This window comes from Sparus aurata, chromosome 3 (genome assembly GCF_900880675.1).
Source record: "Sparus aurata chromosome 3, fSpaAur1.1, whole genome shotgun sequence".
Classification (NCBI taxonomy): domain Eukaryota; kingdom Metazoa; phylum Chordata; class Actinopteri; order Spariformes; family Sparidae; genus Sparus; species Sparus aurata.
This window is the reverse complement of record NC_044189.1, coordinates 29,202,684-29,211,782: the sequence shown is the minus strand read 5'-3', so window position 1 is coordinate 29,211,782 and position 9,099 is coordinate 29,202,684.

The following is a 9,099-nucleotide window of genomic DNA, read 5'->3' as shown; positions in this document are numbered from 1 at the left end:
GATCTTTTTGGTGCCGGGACCACCAACCCACCAGCAGCCACAGGTGCTGCTGCACCGGGAGACGAGGGAGCAGGACCTAATGATGATGAGAAAAACTGTTTAAAAACAACATTGGGTCATATTGGACCCTGAGCACTATACAAGGCTTAATTATAGTTTTTAGCTATATTTTCAAATGATTTTTTTTCACTACTTTGTGAAAATTCAATGCACTGTTAATGTTGTGGAGCAAAAAAAAAAAAATATGAATGCGGTGTGCATATTTTTTGTGAGAATTTCTTGTACATTATTCTGTGGTTTTGTTGAAGATTTTCATATTGATGATTTTAATTTTCCAACATCTGCATATCTTTTAAGCTCAATTAACAGTTATGGAGGCCTTAGGCCTATTTTGAGACTTTTAAGTCATCCTTCATGACAGATAAATTTGTTCACTAGGTGTCAACACGTTACAAAAAGGTTACTTGGCTACATATACTTGTCAGTACACAGATACTAAGTACAAGTTCTGTTTGCTGTTTCTTGCAGGTCACGAGTTTGGTGAGGAGTGGAGCTGGCTGGCTGCGGACGAGGAAGTAGGGTAATACATACTTGTGCACATACACGTAAATGAGAATGCATATCTATTCAGACCTGTAATTCTAAGACTTTTTCACACAGCTATAGATAATTTTTTTTCAATTCTCTATTTATGGTTTCATAATGACTGAGTCACCGTTAATACAAATGAGTTCCAGCTCTAATGCTGCTACTGTCTGTAATATGTTTCTATTTAGATTATTTGTCAGGATATTTTGTTATTATTGTCCTTGTTTGTCCTTATCTCCCTTTCTCTGTCTCTTTGTCTCTCTCGCTCTTTCTCCCCCCTCCACCCAACTGGTAGAGGTAGTGCCCACCCCGAGGCTGGTTTTGGGTTCTTCATGTTAGTCTCATCCCACCCCTTGTCATGACATAACTTCTGTTGTGATTTGACACTATACTGAATAAAGATTGATTGGTTGATTGCTATAGCTGTCAATTTTAGTCCTTGAGTTCATAGCTATGTGCCTTATTTGTTAACTGCTTTCAAGGAATATGACTCTCCTTTGTAGTATGTGTGAGAGAAGACGCCGCAAGATTTGTGGACTTGTACGTGGTATCTGATGATAATATAGTGGGCTGGTCTGTACAGAAAATGCCAGGGCTGAATTTTTGTCCCAGTCCACCCCTGTCGTTTAGTCTGGTTGGCCGACTTCCTTCCTCACTCTCTGACTCTCCCCTGGAAGTTATTGCAATAGGTAACCAAATGAAATGCAAATTTACCAAGAGTAAACCTTTGGGACAATGTAAGTACACGACAAAAATGCAACGAAGGTGAAGTAATTTTTTCGACATTTTAATCTTTTTTCAAAATAATTAAGTTCAAATCATGAGAAGATAATTGATAACAAGTTAAATTCAAAGTGAACTAAAAATAGGTTATGGATAAACTGTTGAAACTGATTTTTACTCTCAGCACTAGTCAATTATTTTGATCTAGCTATTTCTATCTGAAAGTTATGAAGTCATGTTTGAAAGTGGCAGTACTATGACTGCAGATGTGTCCAAACCAACTACAATAATCAATGTTCAATATTGTGAGAAGCAACACCCACTTTTATGTGATGTTATGTCCTGAAGTACTGAAGGTGTCACAACCTTGTTTGTAAGTCGGGATGTTAATCAAAATGAGGTTATGATGTCGACCTTTAAAATCCAAGGTGGAATCGAAGATTTAGCCCACGCCCCAGTATAACTCACTATGTTGTAGCGCAGCGAGATAACGTTTCCTCCTCCAACCTGAAAATGCAGCCAATTAAAAGACACCATTGCAACTTGGAGCTAAGAATTGAACTCATGCTAAGGCAATAACTAGTGTAATAGGGGTATTTGTAGCATCAGATGTGAGACCTTATTCAGTGGTGGAAAACCATGGATTTAAGCATTTAAGTAGCGCGCTTGAACCAGGCTACGGAATGTCGAGCAGATTGCATCTTACTACAAAGATTTTGCCCTCCATGTATGATAATATGAAGGAAAAAGATTTGGAGGTCTGAGCGGTGCAGATTTAGTGGCCTTTAGGCCTGGACCTCTAGAGCAACACAGATCTACATGACCATCACAATAAATTACATCACAAACAGAGTTATCATGGCATAAAACCAATGATCCTAGACTAGACTAAAAAAGGCATAGCCATCTGTGCAAAATAATAACAATAATAAAAAAAACGAGAATCGAATGAAATCGTGACCTTGAAATCGAAAATCAGATCAAATCGAGGATTTGTAAAATCGTGACACCTCTATTTAATACCATCCAGTTAAACATCTGTTCAAATGACCACATGACGTTGATGAAGGGTTTCCTGAGGTCAACAATGCTGTGGGGATGCGCCAGAGAATAAAAAGGTTGGGAACCGCTGCTTTACACCCTTGGTCTTTGTCATTATAGCCTCTCACACACAAACAGAAATATATGTGCATGTGATCTTAAAAGCATTGTGGTGGAAAGAATTCAGAGGATTTCTGTGCTCAGTCTGCCTGCTCTTGGGGCAGGAAGTCATTATGTGTGTTACCACCTGGCCCTCCTCTTACCCATAATGCTGTATTGCTCTGTGGTAACAAATACCCCAAGGACGATAGCAAGGGATGACAAAGGATGAAGATGAAGAGGAGGGTGGGTGCATGTTGTGCCTCAGAGTGAGGGCATGGCTCAGCAGGCTCGGCAGTGTCCCCTCGATGCTGGCTCGTTTTTGATGTTGAGAACTCGGAGTGGGCTTGGTTTTTAATGTTATGCAACTTTGAAGATGGAGTGTTTGAAGTTATGCATGAGTTGGACTCATTTCCAGCTTCTTCCTGATTTGTTTTTGTTTTTTTTTTACCATCTCTTTCTTCTCTCAGTGCTTTTTTTTCGATGAGAGGCACAAGTTATGTGTTTGAAGTGAAGGAATGTTTCAAGGGTATCTGCTGAAGCGCCCATTGTGGTGGTGGTCTTTGCTGTCCTCAAACCTTAATTGTGTGTCTTAAGTAATTGTTGCTGCTATGTTTCCTCATTTCCGTTCTCCTACAGAATCTATACTCTCTCTCCAAGTTGTCTTGTCTTTCTTCAGACTTTTTTCAGGTGAAACTAGGAAAAAAAAACTAGTGAGAGCTTTTGTCCTTCTGAGTTAAGGTCAAGGTTACAAGTTGATATTGGAAGCAGAACAAGCTGTCAACACACCCCTCACATATTATCACATTATACAGTTGTTCTTGGCAGGTGCTTATTTGAACATTCAGCAGATACAGAGTAACATTCTCCCACTGACTTCTGTGGGAAATGGCTGGCTCTTCTGTTGATAAATGCTCCACTAGTTGCTAACCAGATAGTTGTTAACGTCTGTTGTTTGGTACTGGGCAGGTAGTGTACAGACAGTACAGAACATCACAGGGAGCCATCTACAGAGCATCAGTGACTTCAGTGAAGTGAGATGTCTCACAGTGCCTAAAAGGATACTAAAAGACAACACCCACCCCAGCCACAGTCTGTTCATCCTGCTGCCATCTGGAAAAAGAGACAGAAGCACCTGCCATACCACAAGACTACAGAGCAGTATGATTCCTCAGACTGTGAGACTCCTGAACAACTAGTGTCTTTCTTGTGTAGCATAAAAGGACTACAGATTACAGTTTGCTGTAAAATTACAATTAAGTGAATATTGAAACAAGTTTAGTAAAAGCAGTGAGATTAGACCAAAACAGTGGTTACAAGTTGAAGCCTAAACTGAAAATCACAAACAACAGAGCAGAGAGGGACTGCAGGGTTGGTGATGATCACTACAAGTGACACCACTCACATTACACAATTGTTCCATTGTTAATATAAAACATTGATGATTGCAACTTTGAAGTCATAAAAGTTATGGTTGATCTTTACTCCTGCCATATTCATCTCAAAGTCCATCAAAAATGTATATAAAATGGCAAAATGATGTGTTACATCTGAGAAACCTTCATTTATTTTCCATCGTCTTTAAAATTGTAAATTTATATGTAAGATGGACCAACTCTTGAATTCATACTCCAAACGAATAGGATTTGGCATACATTAGAGTTACCACTAATTGATGCTAACTGTAGCTGCCATTAGCTAGTTAGTTCAGTTAATGGTACAGTTAGTGGTCCAGACTGGGAGCCTGGAGTGGTACGAGAGACGCTCAGCCGAGCTAGCTGGCTGGCATGCTAACTTCAGTAGGGATCTCTGCAACACAATTCAAAGAGTTCTATTAGTCAAATATATATATATATATATATATATTTATTTATATATATATATATATATATATATATATATATATATATATATATATATATATATATATATATGTATATATATATATATATATATATATATACATAAATAAATCTTGTTCCTTCAAATTCTGTTATTGATTTTAGTTTTTTTCATTTAAATTCTTACAAATTTAACCTTTTTGTCTGTTTTTTTTTTTCAAAAATGGGTGTAAGTTCAATTTGTAGGCATATTAAAATGTACTGATGTTTATCTATTGATAGATGGGAGGATTTGCTTCTTGACATTTAATCAGATTTTAACCATGCCAGTTTTCTAATAAACAATGCCAACATGTATTTGATGTCGCCCTGTCAGGAGAAGCTTATTTAAAAATGTGTGCAACGAAAGCAGTATTTCAGCCTGATACAGGATCTATTTTCATTCAGCTCCAGATTTCTCCATTTACCTCTCCCACCAAACAACAGCGAGCTGCTCAGCACCATCTATTCCTTCGCTTGCTCCTCTCTGCCCCTTGTCAAAAAAGACAAATGATGTGAATCCTTCCTTTTAAGAATGCTGCAGCCCATTTTGGATCGTTCTGTGGGAGCAATAGCACTGTTCAATATTTAGGATTAGGCTTTGACAGCATGGAGGAGGAACTATTATCCCATTGTCGTGTGAAGCTGGAGAGAGCGGTTTGGATCTCTGTGATGTGCACTTTTAATGAGGCCCATTAAATCAAGTGGCAGTTCCTCACAAGGAAAAGTTGGTTGGTGTTTAATAGTTTCACCGCAAGCTTACATAAGCCCCTTTAATTCAGCGCTCGGGCGCTCTTTCCGGGCAGCGCCGGGAGAAGGCTCCCTTGCTCCGCCGAGAGGCACGCAACAGCAATTAGCCATCCTCTGGAGTCTTAATTAGGGAGCCACGTCGACCTGAAGACGAGCGCGTGAGAGGACCACACGTCGGTCAACAGCCAAACAAAAATAGATGAAAAAATAGAGGCTCCAATTAATTAGAGGCTCCAAATGAGCATCCAAGTAGTAGCAGGCCTTGAGAGGCGAGAGGAATAAAGTCAGGCAGGGTTGCTTAAACTCTACTGTAGTGATGGAGGGCTGCCACCAGTTTATACCCTTTCTTTTACATCAGTCCCTACATGCAGAGCTCACTTTAGAGATGTGGAAGATGGCTTATCAAGGAGCTTGCAGTGCTCGAGGGCAAACTGATATGAGTGATCTTAGATTGTATGCTATATGTTCTTTAATTAGCTCGTAACTGACTTTGTGGGCTATTGTCTCCACTAGCTTATCCTTCATTTAGTTAATTGGCATTCAGTGCATGCACTCCTTTCTGTGTGTTGATGTGTGGGTGTGTGTATGAGGCTTTACCTGCTTTTGTTCCACCTCTTTTCCCTCAGTGTGAAGCAGGTACTGCTGCCGTGGCCATGGTGATGAGAAACAGCATCGGAGAGGATGACAAAAGACAATTGCCATGGTGACGGTGTACAATGTTTGGCATTCATGTGCCGACAGTAGACATGATACGGTGATGTGGCGACGGTGAGAATTTCTGTAATAGCCGTTACAACGGAGTTACGGTGATGATAGCAATGAGTGTTAAGGTGCTGGTGGAGACAGAATTGACAGGTTCGGTGATGAGTGTTATGACTGTGATGAGCATCAGAGTGCTGGTAGTGACGGTACTGAGGCCCGATGCCCACAGCGAGGGCTTCTGTATCAGATTACAGCTGGTCTGCAGGCAGAAGACAGCAGCCTCTCGTTAACTTTAATGAGATAAAGACATGCCCTGCTCTTTGTCTGGGGAGTTCTCTTTTTATATTCATGTGTGTGGAAATGTGTGTTTGTCTCTTGGAGGAATGCTGTTCTGCCGCGACCACACTAACCTCACAAACACAACACAAACAGAATAATGTCATGTATAAGAGGAGAATGTCAAATCTGATCACCAGTCATTTGTATTCCCTTTGATATTTCTATGCATACAGTTCTGCATCAACCATGTTTGTGCAATATACAGTTGATGTTTGGCTTATTTGCAAGTGTGCAATGCTTTTGCTTCAACAGACCTTGACGGCTGACATTATAGCGATGCTACTTTGCATCTGTGTGAAAAACTGAATGTGTGTGCGTCCTTAAAAAACGAGTATATCTTTGCATGTATCTATTTGTGTGTTGGTGAGAGTGTGTGTCTGGGCGCCATGCCAGCCTCTAAGTGACAGCACCCCCTCTCGTTGGCGCATCTTTGTCTCAGAGACTAATGGCACAGAGAGAATCAATTACCGCCATAACGTTGGTGATATGCCAGAGCTGCCAGGCCATGGAGGAGAGAGTAAGCCATTCCCATGCAACGCTTAGTTTTCATCCACCCCATCCTCCTCCTTCTTCTTTCTCCTCCTTGTCCTTCCGTGTCAACCAATGGTCGGTCGAATTTGGTGACATGTCCCTTCTCTTCCCGTCATCAGGCCTCTGTGGAGCACCGCAGGGAGATGGCACCCATTCCAGACACTCCCCAGAAGCCACAGTCACACCCCATCATCAGAGAAGCCCAGGATCCCACCGGCGAGGCGGAGAAGGACACCCTGTGGCTTTGAAACATAGTTCCACTCCACCACTCAGTGTGGCATTTTTTTAACATTTGGAATTTAGCCTTGAAAAATTGTGGCTCAAAAACATATCTTCGGTGATTTAGAGTGAGTGAGCAGGTGATCATCATACCTGCTGTACACTGCTGAAGAAAGTGACAACGTAAAATGTGTTTATTTTGTTTATGCTTATTATTAAAGGCTGAAAATAAACCTGATGATCAAACTAAGAGTCTACACACTGGACTTTAGCTCCCATGGCATTCATTTGACAGAAAGAAGCAACATTTTGACCCAGTGCTTCATGAAGACCTGAAATAGTCAAAATGATGTCTTTGTCAGTCAAACCCATTTCTTTTTTAATAGTTAAACTTTTTCTTTTGATACATGAATTGTTTGGTCTATAAAAGGTCAATAAGTGTTTCCGCAAACGTCTCATTTGCTCCGCAAACCAAAAATATTTTGTTTTCTGTCAGAATAAAGTATAGAACCCAGATAACATTACCAGATTACATTACATATATTACAAGATGCTGAAATCAGAGAATTTGGACATTTTCTTGTCACTGTCATTCTAAGGCAGTTCTAGACAGTTTCTATCTGGCATTTGAAAAATTGAGGCAATCTTGTCTTTGTTGAAAGAGCTTTAAATCTCTGGAATAAAAGAGACCAGGGGGTATTTGCCAACAAGCTGTACAAAAGTTTTTATTTAGAATCTGGTCAATGTTGGTAAAGGCTATACGTTGCTTTCAGCCCCTGCCTCCCTGGTTCATGGGTGGATGGTAGCTGTGTGTATGGCAGTCTACTTATGCTGTTGATACTTCCACTGGGGGGCACCAATATGTTTTTTTGTTTTTTGTTTTAATTTGGCAAAGCCGCTGGTAGATTAACTCGAACAACATCTCCAATTTATGGTAACATTGAGGGTTGACTGTTGAGGATCATCCCCAGGTTGTAAAATAGTGACACTTTGTGTTGGTGGAGCCAAGACAACAATCAAAAGTGTTAGTACCTAATGACTTAGGGTGAGACTACGCAATTAAATGTCTTTCTCCAGAAAGTTAGACTTTGTTGTTTTAGCTGTTGGTGATACAGTTGCACTGTGGGTAGTACACCGATCAGCACAGATCAGCACCGATCAGCAACAACATTAAAACCAAAGACAGGTGACGTAAATAACATTGATCATCATGTGATGTTCTGCTGGTAAACCTTGGGTGCTGGCATTCATGTGAATGCCACTTGACATGCACCATCCATCCAAATACTGTTGTGGACCAAGTACAACCCCTCACCGCAACAACACTACCTGATGGCAGTGGCTCCCCAGCAGGACAATGTGCCCTGACAACCCGCAATTTGAAGATATTCTCTTTTTGCTCCAAATGAAGTTAAAAAATGCAAGCCTTTGATACATTTTCACCATCATGGGACGCTGAATCTCTCCACAGAGAGCAGGCATTAAAATAATAACATTTCTTCTTCTTTAATTTATTGAATTTGATCAAATACCAGTGGAGACAGTTCTGGGTAAATAATAATTATATTGTTTTAATTATTTAGGGGGGGTTCATTGAACACTGTGTATACTGTGTACTGTGTATTTGAATTGCAGTAATCAAACAGGAGCAAAGATGCTTGGATTGTCTTCAGGTCTGTTTAGATACACCTGACTTAAAACCACAAATATTGGATGCAAGAAGTCTTCTCTGCACACTGCGTCATTTAACATGTGGCTTCTCAACGGCAAAACAGCATGAAGAGCCACATGAGAAGATCGTGGCAGTAGTTAGAGTACATAAGCGGTCTCAACACGCTGACTGTCGAATTTAAAGGGCCACAAAAGAGAACAAGTCTCTTTGTACGACCTGTTTTCTGAAGCCCAGCCACGAGAAGCGAACATCGTCTCAGCCCTGATCTTGCACGCTGAGTTTTTCAAATTATCCATCAAACGGTATCAGATTGTCTCACTTCTTTCACAGCTTCAAACAGACTGCAAGAAGAGAGAGGAGGAGGGTTAGACTGAAAGAAAGAGAGGTGGACGCAGGCATCTGACAAACTCATCTGCAACGTAGAGGAGAAGTAGAGCGTCTGTGGTAGGAAAACTAAAAGAGATGTCTGTCTTCTGCTGTTACAGTAAATAGCTTTTATATACTTGGATAGAAAAAAAAAACAGTACCCTACCCTGGCTGTGAAAGCTGTCTCGT